This window comes from Emydura macquarii, unplaced genomic scaffold (genome assembly GCF_026122565.2).
Source record: "Emydura macquarii macquarii isolate MOO-44397 ecotype Brisbane River unplaced genomic scaffold, CSIRO-AGI_Emac_v2 contig_2846, whole genome shotgun sequence".
Taxonomy (NCBI): domain Eukaryota; kingdom Metazoa; phylum Chordata; order Testudines; family Chelidae; genus Emydura; species Emydura macquarii.
The window spans coordinates 5,245,124-5,263,714 of NW_027132983.1; the positions used below are offsets into that span (position 1 = coordinate 5,245,124).

At 38.1% G+C, this 18,591-nt stretch overlaps 1 protein-coding gene across 2 annotated transcripts in view; it reads left to right on the plus strand.

Annotated features, from left to right (window-relative positions):
• The first annotated feature begins 4,287 nt into the window (after positions 1-4,287).
• SLC6A1 (solute carrier family 6 member 1) overlaps positions 4,288-18,591 on the plus strand; it is a 104,096-nt gene continuing 89,792 nt past the window's right edge. The window contains exon 1 of one of the 2 annotated variants that reach the window (XM_067568046.1): positions 4,288-4,444. The gene's annotated coding sequence lies outside the window, so the exon portion shown is untranslated. Of the gene's footprint in view, positions 4,445-5,185; positions 5,312-18,591 lie in introns of those variants that run through there. The other variant, XM_067568047.1, reaches the window with a different exon arrangement.

An 18,591-nucleotide genomic window follows, 5' to 3' on the forward strand; every position in this document is an offset into this window, starting at 1 on the left:
AATAGTAATCCATTTTTCCAGCTACATGATCTGGAAGAACAGAACAGAGCAGAGCTCATGTATGGATACATTTGCTGTCCTTTCAAGCAAATTTTAAGCAAGTTCATGACTAGAACTGACATGTGAACATCTTCCTCTTTAGAGGTCCCTCTTCTGAAGCATATTATCATTACTTTTTCCAGTAGCACCCATCATGTGTTAGGTGTACAATGGTTGTGCCCAGATGACATAATCAGGGCTCCATTGTGCTAATCACATACAGTGAACAAACAGTCAAAGACAGTCCCTACCCTGGAGAGGCTAAGTATTTTGCAAACACAGTACTTGCTATAGTAGCATACCACTTCATTTTTTTTGTAAAACTACTTGCTCATAAAAACTAAAGATTCATTTTTATGTCATCCTAGAAACGTGTCAGGGGGAGAGAAGGGATTACGGAGAAGATTAGGAGAGAAGGGATCCATATACTGAAGCCCTTGCTTGGTACTTATTCAGGCAAAACTCTCATGGTCTTATCATTCAGTATTCTGCCCTCAGATTGTTGCAGGTGATACCTTTTGAAATCAATAAAAATTACTCATAGATGCTTCAAGGCAGATTATGGCTCTTTGTAAGAACTTCAGTATATGGCCCATGGCTGCTGTCATCTCCATCCTTACATATTGGCTAGTTTCTCAAACCTTCATCTCTCTTGTGACAGGCTCCAACTCCAGGTCCAAGAAGAAACATTCAGCACCAGTGTTTAAAGATATTGAAAATACACAAAAATGAGGAAGTTAGTTAAACAGAAATTAAATGGTACAGTACCAAAAATGAAATCCCTGCAAGCTACATGGAAACACCATCACAAAGGCTCAATTTAAATGTATACCCCAAAATAAAAAACACAGAAGACCAAAAAAGTGCCAACATGGCTAAACAACAAAGTAAAATAAGCAGTTAGCATCAAAAAGGAATCCTTTCAAAAGTTGAATTTAAATCCTACTGAGGAAAATAGAAAGGAGCATAAAGTCTGGCAAGTAAAGTGTAAAAATATAATTAGGAAGCCCAAAAAAGAATCTGAAGAACAACTATCCAGACTCAAAAACTAACAGCAAAAATTAAGTAGATCAGATGCAGGAAGCCTGCAAAACAACCAGTGGGGCCAGTGGATAATTGAGATGCTAAAGGAGCACCCAAGGAAGATAAGGCTATTGCAGAGAAACTAAATAAATTCTTTACCTCAGTCTTCACGTCTGAGGATGTGAGGCAGGTTCCCAAAGCTCAGCCATTCTTTTTATGTGACAAATCTGAGGAACTGTCCCAGATTCAGGTGTCATTAGAGGAGGTTTTGGAAAAAATTGATAAATTAAACAGTAATAAGTCATCAGGACCAAATGATATTCACCCAAGGGTTCAGAAGGAACTCAAATGTGAAATTACAGAACTACAAACTGTGGTATGTAACCTATCATTTAAATCAGCCTCTGTACTAGATGCCTGGAGGATAGCTAATGTGTCGCCAATTTTAGAAAAGGCTCCAAAGGCGATCCTGGCAATTACAGTCTGGTAAGCCTATTTTCAGTACCAGGCAAAAAACAGTAAATAGTAAATAACTAAATAAAAATAACTAAATAAAATAAAAAAATAGTAAATAGTAAAAAACAGAATCATCAGAAACACAGATGAACACAATTTGTTGGGGAAGCATCAACAGGGTTTTTTGGATAGGGAAATCATGCCTCACCAATCTACTAGAATTCTTTGAGAGGGTCAACAAGGGTGAGCCAGTGAATATAGTGTACTTAGATTTTCAGAATGCCTTTGACAAGCTTCCTCACCAAAGCCTCTTAAGCAAAGTAAGCTGTCATGAGATAAGAGGGAAGATCTTCTCCTGGATCTGTAACTAGTGAAAACATAGGAAACAAAGGGTGGGAACACATGGTCAGTTTTCAGAATGGGGAGAGGTAAATAGTGGTGTCCCCCAGGGATCTGTACTGGGACTAGTGCTGTTCAACATATTCATAAATGATCTGGAAAAAGGGCTAAACAGCGAGGTGACAAAATTAAAAGATGATACAAAACTATGCAAGATAGTTAAGTCTAAAGCAGATTATGAAGAGTTACAAAGGGATCTCACAAAACTGGGTGACTGGGCAACAAAATGGCAGATGAAATTCAATGTTGATAAATGCAAAATAGTGCACATTGGAAAAAATAATTCCAACTATACATATAAAAAGATGGGGTCTAAATTAGCCATTACTACTCAAGAAAGATCTAGGAGTCATTGTGGATAGTTCTCTGAAAACATCCATTCAATTTGCAGTGGCAGTCAAAAAAGCTAACCATGTTGGGAATCATGAGGAAAGGGATAGATAAAAGACAGAAAATATCATATTGCCACATTATATATCTATGGTACGCCCACATCTTGAATACTGCATGCAGATCTGGTCACTCCATCTCAAAAGAGATATATTGGAATTGGAAAAGATACAGAAAAGGGCAACAAAAATGACTGGGGTATGGAATGGCTTCCATATGAAGAGAGATTAATAAGACTGGGACTTTTCAGCTTGGAAAAGAGATGATTAAGGGGGATATAATAGAGGTTTATAAACTCATAACTGGTGTAGAGTAAGTAAATAAAGAAGAGTTATTTTTTCCTTCTCATAACACAAGAACTAGAGGTCACTAAATGAAATTAATAGGCAACAGGTTTAAAACAAACAAAAGGAAGTATTTCTCCACACAACGCACAGTCAACCTGTGGAACTCTTTGCCAAAGGATGTTATGAAGACCAAGACTATAAACAGTTTCAAAAAAGAATTTAGATAAGCTCATAGAGGAAAGGTCCATCGGTGACTATTAGCCAGGATAGGCAGGGATGCAAAACCATACTCTGAAGTGTCCTAAGCCTCTGTTTGCCAGAAGCTGGGAATGGGCAACAGGGGGATGGATCACTTGATGATTACCTGTTGTGTTTACTCCCTCTGAAGCGCCTGACATTGACCACTATTGGAAGACAGGATATTGGGCTAGATGGACAAAAACCCAGTATGACTGTTCTTATGAAAGAAGCTACCATGGTAGAAGTCTTCCAGCATTACAGCATTCATCTGGTATGCTATTTACCCTAAATTTTGTTAGCTCTGAATTCAGAGCAGCAGAAAATATCACCTTACAGTAAATGGTGGGACGTAAACACATTTATGATGTTTAGACACACATTTCAATAGCTTACTTGTTTCTTTCTGAAGGATAAGCAGAATAGAGAGAACATAGCACATTTTATGACCACCTCAATGACACAGTTGCAGAAGGAAAGCAGCTTTCCCAAACATTAGCTAAAGTGTAGGACCTTATCTGAAATAACACAAACTGACTTATCTTGGAAAACCCCCTATAAGATAGATGTCCTCAAATTGTCTTGCTGAAATCCTATTACTAGTTGCTATGCTCCACTCATTTCAAATGGACCCTTGGGGAGTCAACACCAACAAGTTGCCCGCCTCCCCCCCAGATGTTGCCACTTATCACAAATAGCTACAGTCTAACTGTAGTTTGTGAAATGGTTATGTGAGAAAACATTTGGCTTTTAAGTAAGACATTTTTTACAAGAAAGAATGTGTTTTGATACAGTCAGGTACTACATGAGCAACTTATCACCATTTATGCATTTATTGGTTCATGCGCCTTCCAAACAGAGTTGTTTGGAAATTTTTCAATGCAACATTTTTAATTGGAAAATGCTGAGTGGTTGAAACAAACTTTTTGTGAAAAATGGTCAGTTTGGAGTAATTTTTCAACTAAACGTTTGGAAAGAAGTTTCTAAATTGTGGTGATGTCTTATCTTCACTGTTCTTTTAAATGAAAAATTCTGGTTGTGTGGTTTGGACCAACCTTTCATTTAGAAATGTAAGTTAACTATAGTAACAAAAAATAGAGATCTCAGCTGAACAATTTGATTTTTTTGAAACAATGTTTGAATTGACCAAAACCATTTTAAAAAAAGTGTGTGTGAAAGTTTCCAAGATTTCAATTTTTTGTCCAAATGTGGGATGGGGAAAATTTTTGAAATTAGGAAATTTTCATGAGCTGGAAAAATCATTTGCTGAACAGCTCTCTGCATGAAAGCCTTCTGGGTGGGGACTAACTTGATCCCAGGAGCGTAGAAGAGCAGGAATAATGCTGTTTTGTTTTGTTTTGTTTTGTTAATTCCATCCAAAAACCAACAACTTCAGTTTGGGCTCCAGGAGTAGCAGGAAGTTTCCCTGGTGGAAGGTCTGGAGGTAGTGGGGAAGGCCCTTCCCCCTGCTCTCGAGGACGCTGGCGAAGGAAGCAGTGAGGATCCGCTGAACTCTTGGGGCTATACTAGACAGATGCCCTGGAAAAGGTGGTTGCTCCAGGCTTGCTGTGATCAAGACCCTGCAGCGAGCTGGACCTGGATACCTACAGCAGGTACAAACCCCAGGCTACCACCCACCCTTCCAGGGCTGCTTCTCAGACAGCAAATCCCTCTGCTCCCAAGGCTGACCAGCAGTGCAGAGGGTGACCGCTCTCCACCCACCGCAGAGCCTTTCCCCGGGCCCCCAGGCTGCGCCCCAGAGCTGCCACCGGCTCCAGAGTCCTGGCTCGGCTCGGCTCACCTGCGGCTCCCCCCTGCAGCCCAGGGTGGCCCCTCGCCCCCCACCCGCTGCTCCTTTGGCCCCTCGCCTCCCTGCTCCGCTCCGAACAGCCCCCGAGCTCCTCCGCCCAGGACAAGCTGCGCCGCCTCGGCCCTTGGCAGCTGACGCGAATCTGCAGCACCTGAGGCTCCTTCCCACCTCTGCCCGCAGCCCCTGCCCCAGCCGTGCTCGCTGCTTCTGCTGCGGGGCCGGAGCCAGCTGCCCTGGGGCGCGCGCCCAGAGCCTGGGGCAGGGCCCCCGCGAGGCCGGGCTGTGGATGCTGCCCCAGAGACCCTCGCCGGGCCGGGCCGGGCCGGCCCCTGCTGCGCTGCCACCCCCGGGGAGGCGGGCTGCGGGCGTCCGCGTGCAGTGACGGGGGCCGGTGTCCGCCCCCCCAGGTGTAGGACCCAGCCGGTGGGGGCGGGGCCGCTCAGCCCGGCTCCCCTCCTCCGGGTGGGCTCGCGCGTGCTGCCTGCACCGCGCGGGGAGGGCGAGCCAGAGCCAGAGCCCGGAGTCTGCAGCGCGCAGCCACTGAGCAGCCGGCCGGGCCGAGCTTTCCATGAGCATTACTAGCGGGCGGGCAGAGCAGCGCGGGCCAGCTCCGGCAGATCCGCCAGCGGCGGCGGCATCAGCGGCGGCATCCTCCTCCGGAGCCCGGCAGGTAAGTGCGTGCCGCTCCCCGAGTTCCTCCCCAGCAGGAGCCGCCCGGCCGAGAGAGGTGTCTGGGCGGTGTCTGAGCACAGAGCCGTCCCGGGCTGTGGGGCTAGAGGGGGCCAGTGGCCGGCAAAGTGTCGGTTGGGTCCGTTACACTCTGGCTCTCTCTAGTGACACCAAACCTCCAACGATCCCCTCCTTGGTGCTCGGTGCTGCCATGAAACGCAGCGTCTGTCTACCTGTGGAATCTCCCCGTCCTGCCTCTGCCCCTGCCCCTGCCCAGCTCTCCCTCGTCAGTCTCTGCTAAGGCCAGCTCTGTCTCAGCACGTCTTGACAAAGATCACTGCGTATGTGACACTTCCCTGAAGTTTCTGCAGAGCACGTTATGGGGAGGATGTGTTTGTGTTTGCTTGTGTGGTTTTGAAATGCAGAATTTTTGAAAACACACACAGCCTAGAGTATAAAGGGCGAGATTTTTCTAGAAGTGTGGTTAATAAGCGATTTTAAGGCTTTGTGAGGTGCAAAAAAATGGCTTTGACTAACATTTAGGATTTTCTAGGTGTGAACTAAAGATCAAGATCAGTTTCTATTCCCATCTATAAATAACATTTATAATGTTAATCTAGGTAGCTACATTTTAGAGAGAGAGGCTTGTATGCAACAATATCAAATTGTGGACAGTTGCAAAAACAGAATCTAAGATTCTTGATGACTATAAACTCAAGGCAACTAAGGCGGAATTGAAACTGTGTGATCCTGTTGGTAGCTTTCATCTTAGATATAAATCTTAGGGAACGATTCCCTCATTTAAATGACCAGACTATAGATTTAGAATTAACAACTACCTTTGCTCCGCGCACACAATTTTTTTATTATGTGTACGTAAAGCAACCTATTAACATTTCTGCATATCAGCCTAACACATAGATTTGTCTTCTTGCTGAGCTGATTGTTGAACATTTCCAATTTTCTTCCTGTTTGCACCCTGTCATGTTGTTTCCCCCCCCACAATGTTATCAACAGTGACACAGAATGCTTGAGATGCTCCTAGAAGCCAAGAGCTTTGGTAACGAAGGTCATTGAACAGGAATTTGCCTAATGTCAGTGTCAAGTCATTACTGTTCCCAGATTTCTCCCCAGAGGGTGACTGCTTGAAGGTATTTAACTCCAGTTTAACCTGATTTTACCTGTACAGTTTGGATTGCAGAAACGTAGTTAGGTATATGCATTCTTAAGCCCCTAGCAAGAATTGAATCAGTTCTCTCTGTTCCACATTTTGTTGTTCACTAAGCTAAACACTGACTTCTTGTTAACTTGAAATCTTTCTGTTCTATTGAAGTAGGCAGTCTGAAGAGATCAAAAAATTGTCAACATGAAACAAACGTAACTTGAATAATGAAAATAATATCAGACTCTTACACTAAAGAGTTATAGTTTACATCACTTTTATTTAATGAACTTGATAGGTCACCTGATCACAAAAAATAGATATTGATGGTTCAGACACTCTTTATCATCTTTTTATTTTTGTTTGAGTTGTTTCCTTATTATTTGAGAAAGGATGGTGAGACCGTGTTGGAGGCATAAATATTGGTGATTTGGATACGTTTCTTTAAATAATGCATTGGGATGTGAAAAATGTTATGTGAGGACACAAATTTCAAATGATATGCTATGGGAATGGCTCCGGTTGACAAAGAATAGTCCATCTGGATTTTAAAGAGAAATTATTCATTCAGAATATGTTCATGAACTTCAACTGATGGTGTTAATGTTTGTAAAGAGTGAAGTGTGTCAGTTACTAATATGTATAATGAAAGTGCTGGAAATCAGATTTAAAAAAAAAAAAAGATTTTATATCTATAAGGATGTTTTCTGATATGTTAAATGTTACTTGCATATTGATTGTCCTTTGTTATGTATGTAACAGTTCTTGGACAAAAATAGGCAAACTATAATATTTCATTTCTTTTTAAAAAAAATGAACAGTCATTGTTTAGATCAGTTTAACAAGCACAGTTTTATAAAGAAATTCATTGAATGAGAATGAAGAGCAGAGGTTTTCAAGAGTAAGTTGAGTGTTCTTTGGATATTAATGGAATCATTTGTTTCTGGAAAACATGCAACCCTCATCCAATGAAACTCTAGATAAGCAAACATTAAATTTTCTCTGTCTTAAATAAAAGTATTTTTTGCAGAGGATAAAATGTTTTAAATCAACTTGATTTTCAGTTTTGATCTAGAGTTAAAACACACAACATAGATTTGAAAACATAGAAATAGCTTAGTATCATGTTTATAGCGTGTTAATGTGTTTTTAAGAGTTGTAATTTCAATTCACTTATCTTCTTTCTTTAGCTGCATTTGAACTTATTTAAATCTATATTCTGGACAGTGATGAGTAAACTTTAAAGAAAATCAGGTCAGGCATAGATTCCGGGCATCTAACCCTTTTCAGATGCCCAGAAATAGCATGACAAATTTCTTTTTCAAGCGCAAAGGTTTTTTTCTTTTAAGGGAGAAGGAAGCGTCTTAGAATTCCTACAGATATCAGAACCTTGTAAAATGGATGTTTCTAGTTTATTTTATTGGATTGAATATGGCTAGCATAATTTCTACTTTTCTGCTGTTTGATTTAGGGCTGCTCAGAAGTATGAGATTATTGGTTGTTGGGTTTTTTCCAATAAAGGTTTTTTTTTTTGTTCTTTTTTTTTCTTTTTTTTAAAAAGAAGCTTTATAGAGCTCATGAGCTTTTTTCTTAGAGGCAGCTGCCACTTACCTGTAGAAAAAAGATTTGGGGTCATTAGATTTTGGCAATTGCCAAAAAACAAAAGAAAATACCAGAAAATGACCAAGTATGTTACTTTTTCTCCCCTCAAATGGCTAATAAGAAAGCACCTAGATTGACATAAGGTGCAGGAAAAAAATAGTTGTTATTTGAAACAACAGGTAGAATTAAGCTATCACATGCCTTGTTTTTCAGGACCTCACAATTGAAGGAAATTAGTTAATCCTACAGTTAATGGACCAGTTCATAACCTCTTCCAGTGCTTTCTTAGTTCTCTGTTGGACAGATTCAGTTGGGAAGAGGCGATGAATTTTTAATTCCTAAATAAATTATGTCATAATGACATCATCACATCCTTCCATTTGATTGATTGTCATAAAAGAACAGTAATGAGATTTGATATGCCTGTATTAAAATTCCCCCTTCCCTTCAAGGGATTGCTTGGCCTGCAGGGTGAATTCCAGTGAATAACACTGAGTTCCAGTAAAAAAGACATTTCTTTTTGGAAGCCAAGGTGGGACATGAAGAGGCAGTGGACTGATCCTGATCTCCTAGAATTAAAGGATTTAGATGATTAAACTTCAAATGGAGAGAGTGTATCTAGAAATGGAGACATTGGTCAATATTTTCAAATCTGGTGCTGCTAAAGGCACCTAAATAAAGGTGAGTTGATTTTCAAAGGTGCTGAGCATATGCAGTTTACACTGACTTCACTTGGATTTGTGGAAGTTTAGCATTTCTGAATATCAGGTCATTTTTATTTGGAAACCTAAGTTTAGGGACCCAGGTTGGCAAATGTTGATCATTAAGCACAAATGTTTTTTTGAAAGCTTTCCCTGCCCCTCCTCCCTCCTTGAAACTACCAATCAAACCAAAATATTAGCCATAACTGTAACTGGGTGTGAACTGATAAGTACGACGTTAGTTTTCTGTGTTGATAGCTATAAATACTAATTCATTAAAACAGTTGAAACTCTGATGTTGTATTAATACAGCAGAATTCTCCTATCATTAGTTTAGACATAATGAAACTCCGTTTACAGAGAAGCAGAGCAACAATCCTAAACTTTCAGTGAATTACTGTGTGAACATTTGTAATTCTGATTATAGTAAATCTCTTTTATAATGGAATTGTTCTTTAATTTAAATCCTTATAAAATTTCATAGTTTTTATAAAGTAATCTGGTATAATTTTTAATTTTTCAGTATAATATTTTGGTATCATGTATCTCACTAAAGCAAGGGTTTTAAAAGGAAAGACCTATCATGTGAATGATGGCCGGGGTAGGCTGCTCATTTATAGAGTTGCTTGGGTATTTTTGCATAGATCTATAATTACTTATAGAATTCTAGAACTATATGATAAATCATATGCAGTTGATTATGTACAAACTTTTATCTCAATCACTAATTGTATAAGGTAAATATGAAATAATTCTGAGATAGAGCTACCAGCATTCTTAAGTGAACTGTTCTTAATAAACTTAGCAGGTTTTGTGTGTGTGTGCGTGTGCGTGTTTAATTCCTCCTTATCTCTCTTTAAACAAGTATAGGGTATGACAAAAGATAGGAAAAAGAGGTTGTCTTAATGTTTAACTTCATTGAGTTGCTGTAGGATCTTTATCTGGGTTTGGAAGGAGTTAAAGAATGAAGCCCACCTCTTATACTGACCATCCTGGTGATTGTAGTTACTGCTCTCATCTTTGATTCTGAAAGACAGCCACCAAGTTTGGTGAATATCATGGCTTGCTGGAACCACATTTCAGAAGAAGTCAATGACTTAATAACCATGGACAGGCTAATCTGAATGCAAGAGTTGGTGTTGAGTTGAATTAGTGAGAGCAACCTAGTTACTTAAGACAGAGAAATGTTACATCAGCAGGCCTGTCAACTTCTGTAGTTCACTAGTGTTAAGATGGTTGTATTAGGAATAGCTGAGTAGTGATTGGGCGTGGGGATTGTTAACAAGTGGAAGGTTGATTTATAATGAATCTATAAATGTTAGGCACCCACAAGTTATTGGTGCCAGTTACATTTCTAAATAAATCTCATAAGCCTGTCTGTACCTATCTTGCATGCTGTGACAAATTTTCATGAGCTGTAAACTTATTCTGGAATGACTGAAGTAGGAACCAGCAATAGAACCGTATTGCTAGAGAGAATCTTGATTTAATAATATTCCATGGCAATTTCTTTTTGCATTCCTCTCAAGATTTGCCACATACTGTGAACCTTCTAGCTCGTACCTGCATTGCACATTGAAAACAAAAGATGGGTTTGGACTTTGTGAAACGTCTATGCCTTCTGACTGAATTTTAGATGATCACCAATGACATTTACATGGTTGTGCTGTAATGCAGGGACATATTTGGTTATATAAAATATGGAAAACCAACCACTTCAGAACCTTTTCTGAAAGCTTACTACTAGAAAGGATCTCAAAGCATGATGTCTGTTACTGTAATGATGACCGTCTTGAACATGAAATGACCGCACACACTTGGCTAAACAGAGAAGGACAATGAATATTTTCATTACTGTGACAGAATTCATTTTGGAAAAACAAGGTCAGTTGTGGCATTTGTTTAAGAAAATAAAAATGAGGCAGTAATATTTTGTCATTGTATTGATGTAATGTTAGTAGATGATGTGCAGTTTTTGAATTACAATATGTAAAAATCCAAAAGGATGTAAAGCAGAACTTCATGCAAATCAACTATTACTGTACCTATGCTAGTGTTTGATAGTTAAAAACCTAAATTAATACATTTCAAAAGTAAAAACTGTATAGTGACTGAAATATTCTGTTGTACTTGCTCTCTAAAGCATATCAAAGGCTATGAATAGACAGCAAATCTTATGTTTGGTTTTTCATTTTTGTTTTAGGCTCTAAATCAGAATAAATTTAGACACTGATTCATGAGTACTATTCATGAAACACCTTTCAGTATTTTTCCATGTTTACTCGAAAGGAATTCATCATAGAACATGGGACTTCTTCAAGCTGTTTTTATTGGTTCCCTTTGTAGGAACAAAATTCATAGCCATACTTTAGAAGTGTATTTCTTTCACATAAATCAAAAGTTATGATATCTCCTTAGATTAGAGACCAAATCAACTTGCTTTATTGATGCAAAACTTCTGTTAACTTCTGTAAAAGTTTTCTTTCAGGATTTGGCCCTAGATCTACTGGTGCTGAACATCATTTTAAAAATGTATTTTAGGATTTTTTCCCCCACAAATTGAAAAGTACAAGGAAGTTCAAACATAGATTTGTAAATAGTTTTGTTAACAATAAAAAGTGTGAGATTGCAAAAAAACCACTAGTATTTTGTAGGAAATTTTTGTGGGTATGCAAAATTAATTTGTAATGATTTTAACAATTACTTAAAAAGAGGCAAATATACAAGTTTGTGAAAATGAGGTTACTGACGGCAATTGTGTAATCTGCAAACCAGGGACTAAATACTGCTCAGTTACACCGGTATAACTTTATTAGCTTTAGTGGTAATACTTGGGTTTGTTACCCTGGGCTAAATCGAAATGTAGTCAGACAATTTACATTCTGATTTCTTTATGTTTCTGTTCCATTTTCTTTAAGTTGCACAGCACTGCCAGTGTGATCAGGTTTTAACATGAAGAGATTCTGCAGGTTTTAGCTATAATTCTGCTTTCATATTAGTTCACTCATAGCTCTGCAATACAAAACCTGCCAAATGTATATTCATTTGGAAACCTGGGATGCATAGAAGGTGTAGATCCTATGGTAAAACACAAATGTTGTACACTGTCTACTAAACCATTTACAGTATTCACTTCAGCATTTTGTAAGTGGAATATTTGCCTTGCTCTTAAGAAACCCAGATGTGCAACGATTGTTCATGGAAATACAGAGTAAATAAATCAAAACTATATTTCTACCTGACTTGAAGTGGGCATTATCCACTACATAGATTTTCAAGGCCTACATCTGAATCTAACTTTTAAGATTTAAATCTCAATAAGCAAGAGACTCATTTCCGTGTTTATTATTCTAAAACCATTTTCAGGCACCGAATCACTTCTCAGAAAGAATATCCATTGTTGGACAATGAATTAAAAATACTGCAGGGTATTTTTAGTCATTTCAAATTGTGAATAAATGTTTAAATTTTACTCTCAGAATTTTATTAATAAGAAATCCAGGTATTTGTTTATAACCTTCACACTCTTGTTGCTGAAGCCTCACTGTAACCTAGGCTTTAGAATGATCCTTGTTTAAAAATTGTTTACAAATCTGAATGATCCATCAGATCTAAAGATATACCATAAATCAAATCAAGCCTCAAATCTGTACTTTTAAACTATATGATTTTGATTATTCTATTTTGTGAAAACATTTAATTTAAAATATGGGGAAATCTGATCAAGTTTTACCTTTCTTTTTTACACCACTGGTCAAAAACAGTAGATATAATAATAATATGTTGGCGGGGGGAGGGGGGATGTTTTAAAAAAAAATAAAAATATTAATTTGATTTTGATATTGGAGTATTTTGCCTTTGCAGTGTCTGCCCGGTTTATATATTTAACTATTTTAGTTAATTGTATATCTCCCTAAAATAATGTGACAAAAATAAAATAGAGCACAGTAAAAAGGTGGAAAAGCCTCTTCTGAATGGTTGAATATTCAAACAGAGTCAAGAGTACAGGTCAGAAACCTATTTGCTTGGGAAGTTTAATTTTAAAAAGTGAACATACCGTTTCACACAAGTAGTGTATGTTTGTGACGTTCCATCTCTTAGTGGCTTTTACGGGAGAAAACAGAAATATCATAAGGTTCTCTATCACGAGGGCTGATCCTGCATTACTTATGTAAGCAAAAGTCCCATTGACTTACACATATCTCTTGTTTAAATAAAATAGGCATGACTGACCTCTAAGATGTAAACCTTTTTTTAGATACATGTATTCTGCATTTATGCCACGTAAAAGTGTCGTTTTTGTGTGGTGTGTGGAATTATGATATTTCTATTGCAATTTAAGTGTCTTTAGAATTCAGAACTGATCATTTGTGGATCATAGAGGTGTATTAAGATATCCTGACCAATCAGAATCTTGAGACTGTTAATTATCTAACTAGATTTTTCTAGCTAAAATGAGGTATAGCATCAATCTCATAACTGATATGCTCTTTACAAGGGTATGGTATCTATCTAGTATGTCTTTAATTTCTCACTACTATAAACCCATTTTCCCACCAGGTGACTAATGGTATAGTGAAGTTGAGACTCTAACCTTGGATATTGTAAACATTTTAGGATTAAAAACATGGCCTCCATCTTCAATCAACAGCAAGGGAGCACTGTGTGGTGTGTTTCTCTTTTCCTGAATTTCTTTAAAGGCCAATGAAAGCCTAAGGAGGCATTCAGCAAGGCAGAGTTGCATAGATTCCTACTATTGCACTGATGATTAGCACAGACACAACTGAAAACATACAGAGGCTTTGCAGCCTTGTGTATGAGTAAATGTTATAAACAGCAGTCAGTGGTAGATAAGATCAGATGAATGCTTTTAATTATAATTTAAATAATTTCAAATGACCTGAGGGGGTAGCTTTGATGAATATACAGCTGGGGAAAATATTTATAATCCAGAAACATCCAGAAACTAAAATGTACATTTTATTATTTAAATTATTTGTTTATATAACTAGAGGGATGGGAGGGGGGATGGACCCTCAAATAAGATGTCTTTTAATCATTTGATATGTTCCTCCTTTTTAGTAGAGTGCAAAAGGTTAAGATATTCTGAATCCTAATTTTGTTTAGTATTAATACTGTTAATGATGTTTAATTTATATAGTATATCAAGCCACGGTTAATTCATCTGTCTTTATTAAAATAAACAACAAAATAATAAAGCGATGAATGTTTTTAGACATTTTAATGTTTTAAATGTCTGATATCAGTCTTTATGAATTCTTAAGGGCTTGACTGTTCAGAGTGCACTCACCCCACAGTAAAGGATGACTAGTGAGCCATTCTTCTTTGGGGCACTTCTGAACACACAAAGCCTGTGCTGTCATTATGATGTCTCTTTATGGGATGCAGATTATTCCCCTTTGTGTGGTCAGCCATGAACTAACTGAGTGGTGCATATGAGGGAGGGAAAGACCAGGCTATCTCCCACCTCTTCCCCATTCCCATAGCGATATCTTGCTCCCCCAGCGGCACAGCTATGGCACATTCAGTGTATCCCCATGGGCACAGAGCCTGGAATTTTGCCTAGCTCTTACATTGGCTGCATAGGGGTGATTGGGAAAGCTTTTCATACCCTCTGCCTCTTGTGGTTCAATTATGTAAGGGCCAGGCACCATATGGCCCTAAATTCTTACTTCAGGCTAAATTATGTTTAGACTATATCAGTATAACTTAAGAGCAAGCTTTGGCCCATAGATTTCACTAGGAGTTTTGTATGAATTAAGGAGTTTGGAATTGGACCCTAAAACTGAAGGAGCTTTCAGCATAAACTATAAAGATACGCTTTAAGTATATATGGCTCACTTCTTTGACAATGCAGAAATTGTGCCTGTAGTTAATTGTTGCCGCATACCTGGCATTTGGCCAGCTAAGTACCAGATTTGTGCCTGAAAGTGGGTGCTTAGCAGACTGAGCGGTAGATTGTCACCTGTTAACTGCAGGCACAAAAAATATAGGCAGAGAGAAAGGCCAGGCTGAAGTATGACTGATAATTGGGTCACAAATATATGGCGTTAATGTTGTTAGTGAACAAATGAAGTGATTTTTCTGTTGACTTTTCTCATTGTTTAACAGTAGGCAGTTGTGAACTGCTTGAAGTCTAAATCGTAACTCCAACCTGAACGCACAATAGACCACATTGCAGGCGTGGAGCTACTACCCAGCTGCTACTTGAGAAATGCATGGGGAGCCCATATGGAGCTGGGCTCCACAGGCTACAATAAGTGAGCATGAGCTCCTACAATCCTGTCCCCACCCTCTCCTCACACTGAAACCACCCTGGCCCTATAGAAGGGGGTAGGTCTTGGGAGAGGTGTGGAGTGGTTCCATTCATCTCAATGAGATTCTTGTTCTCTGCAGCCTAACTCTGTGGCCTACAGTAGGCAATTTGCTTGTTGCTGACAACTGGTGCTAAATGTGGCCAGCATAGTCAAGGACAAATTGTGTTCAGAACTGTTTCAGTGTAACCACAGTTTCTGAAACTGTGCTGAGCAGTTTAAGAGTAGGTAGGTGTCAGTCATATTCTGCACAACCTCAGAAACCTTTTTCTCTGCAATATGTAAATTTCCTAGTGTAAAGAGGGCATCTTGGTTTTTCATAGAGCCCACAAAACCACTGCCTTCAAAGTATCATCCCCCCCAACCCAGCATGTAGTCCAAGTCTTCTAGCTAGAAACTTAGTGGATGATTTGGCAAGGGTTGCTTTAATAAATTAGGTTACTTATTTTCTGCCTGAAATTCCCTGGTTGGTGGCTCAGAGAGACTTTGTATTAAGCTGTACAGAGCATAATGAGGTTGTAGGAATGCTTTGATGTGGAAATGCTTATATACAAAAAGTAGTCTGGGCAATTATTGATATAGAATGCTTTCCCAAAGTATTCTGGGACAATTTATATTAACCAAATTCAGATTATACTGTAATGATAATAAATGTGATAGTAGCACATCAAAACTCTCCCCATTCAATAGACAACATGAAAAGGTAAAAGCTAAATAATTTTCTTCCTTCATTCTGTTGATATGTTTATAACTTCAATCCTTTTTAATAGGCACATTTGCTATCTGCAGTAATTAAAAATTAATATTGCAATGCAACAGATTTGCAGAAAGATTTTTATCTTCCATATAATTTGTACCATAGCCATTCTCCACCATCAGATTTACTGAGACAGTGATTCATCTTTGGAATTGAATGTCTTCAATGAACTGTCACTACATTTGTCTGACTTAATAAAGATTGTTATATAAGAGGTGCTTCCCCTTAGCTGATTGAATTTAATTTCCCATGCCACCTCTGGTTGCTAATACTGTTTATCCATCAGCGAAGCAGAGTTTGCTGTGTTTTTTGCTTTTCTGCTTATATCTATACTTGAGGGTTAACAACACAAACTAGCTCTGAGTGATGACTTGGACACCAGAGATTTAAAAAGCCCCTAATAGCCATAATAATAGAGTTGGTTGAAGGATACTGGTTGCCTTGGTAACGGGCATGTGCCATAGAAGATAATGTGACTGCTATAGTCAAGAGATCTGTGCTGCATATTGATTGCAAGAGTTTTGAGTATTTATATAAATGTGTGTTTTGCAATGCATGTTCCATCCAAGAAGTAATTGTGGCTTACAAAGCAGGCTAAATTCAGAGATGTTTTGAATGCCATTAGAGTACCTTGAAAACTAGCTATATTTTGGTTTTGTTTGTTTTTTTTCGTTGGGCATTATTACAAGAATAGTTTATACCAGATATGATCAGACAATTACTGTGGGCTTTTTCTAACTGAGTTAAATGATTGCGGCTGTCAAACGATTAAAAAAAAATCTCAATTAATCGTGAAATTAATAAAACAGTTGCGATTAGTTGCAGTTTTAATCGCATTTTTAAACAATAATGGAATAGCAATTTAAATTTGCTATAAATATTTTGGATGTCTTTCTACATTTTTAAATATACTGATTTTAATTACAACATAGAATACAAAATGTACAGTGCTCACTTTATATTATTATTTTTATTACAAATATTTCCCCTGTAAAAAAAAGATTTAAAAATAAAGTCCAAGCATGAAGAGGCATACACATGTTTAGCATATCTGGCACATAATTACCTTGCAATGCAGCTACAACAGTGCCTGGCTTGCGAATGCCTGCTCTCACTTTCAGGTGACATTGTAAATAAGAAGCAGGCAGCATTATCTCCTGTAAATGTAAGCAAACTTGTTTGTCTTAGAGATTCACTGAATAAGAAGTAGCACTGCATGGACTTGTAGGCTCTAAAGTTTTATGCTCTTTTGTTTTTGAGTGCTATGTTAAAAAAAATGTACATTTGTAAGTTGCACTTTCATGATAAACAGATTGCACTACAGTACTTGTATGAGGCGAATTGAAAAATATTTTCTTTTTTACAGTGCAAATATTTTGTAATAAAAATATAAAATGAGCACTGTATACTTTGTATTCTCTGTAATTGAAATCAATATATTTAAAAATGTAGAAAAACTCTGTTTTTCAAAAATAGTGTAAGAATACAGTACTCATGAAAATTAGGAGCTAATGGTGCTGGCTAAATGAACACATCTACTGAGGGACATTCCCCTGTGTGTAGAGGGACAGCACAAGGCATTTATGTCCTCAAAATGGGGCTCTAGTGGGATGTAAGTGGTGCCTAGGCCTTGCGAGCTAGTATAAATTTCATCCATTATTAGCAGAACTGTGCCTGCTTCCCCACATGGCTCTTGAACTGGATTAACCCTACACTTAGAGTCCTGGGCTTCTTTTGAGCAGATCCCTAGAGATACCAAATTATGTGGTGGTTCTGAGATGCACAAATGAAAACTAGGATAAGATGAGCTCCAACAGATCAGAATTTGGCCCAGGTTTTCAGTGGTGAAATAAACTAAAATTACTGACCTGTATAGCTAGACCCAGATCTTCAAAGGTATTTAAATAAAGTGGGAGTTAGGTGCTTAAATACCTTTGAGGATCTGAGCTTTAGCCCCCTGAAAACCACTTCAGGTGGCACTTCTACACTGATCCTGCACAACTGAGTCAATGGGAACTTTGCTATTGCCTTCTGTGGGTGCATGATTGGGCCCACGATATTTAGCAGAGCAACTTGTCATCCAGATTTCTTCTACATTTCCCTAATTCCTCAGTGTTCCTCCTCTTTGTATCAGTATTGGTGTACAGATAGAACACTCGTCTAGATATGTTTGACATGTTAATATATTCATACAATATATATGGTGAACATTTACACACACGATGAAAGCATTCACAGCTAACAGGACATGTTCACAAATTATTTACAAACTAGAGAGGGAGCCAAAAATCAATGGAACTTCTTTTTCAATAAATCCTGTTTGGCCATATCCGGTTTTGTGTTAGGGATTTTTTATTTTATTTTGTTTGTTTAATGCTTGAAATTCACATTTATCACAATATCAAAAGGCTTCTGTCCTGATGGATCATTCACTCAGGAAAGAATTCATCAGTGGCCCTTTTTCATAATATTGATTGAATACTTTATCAAAAAGTGTCTGAATTTTATTTAAAAAAATATGACATTTCATTAAAAGTTCCATGTGCAGAGATTTCCAGTTCCTAAATTAATAAAATTGAAAAGGTGGTAGTTGGCAAAAAAGACACGTAGGACAAGCTCTTCTGTAGGTGTAAATCAGCAAGGCTCCATTGGAGTCAGTGGAGCTACCCTTAGATGAGATGAGAATTAGGCCCATGAGCTCAAAAACATTGTGTTCAATCTGAG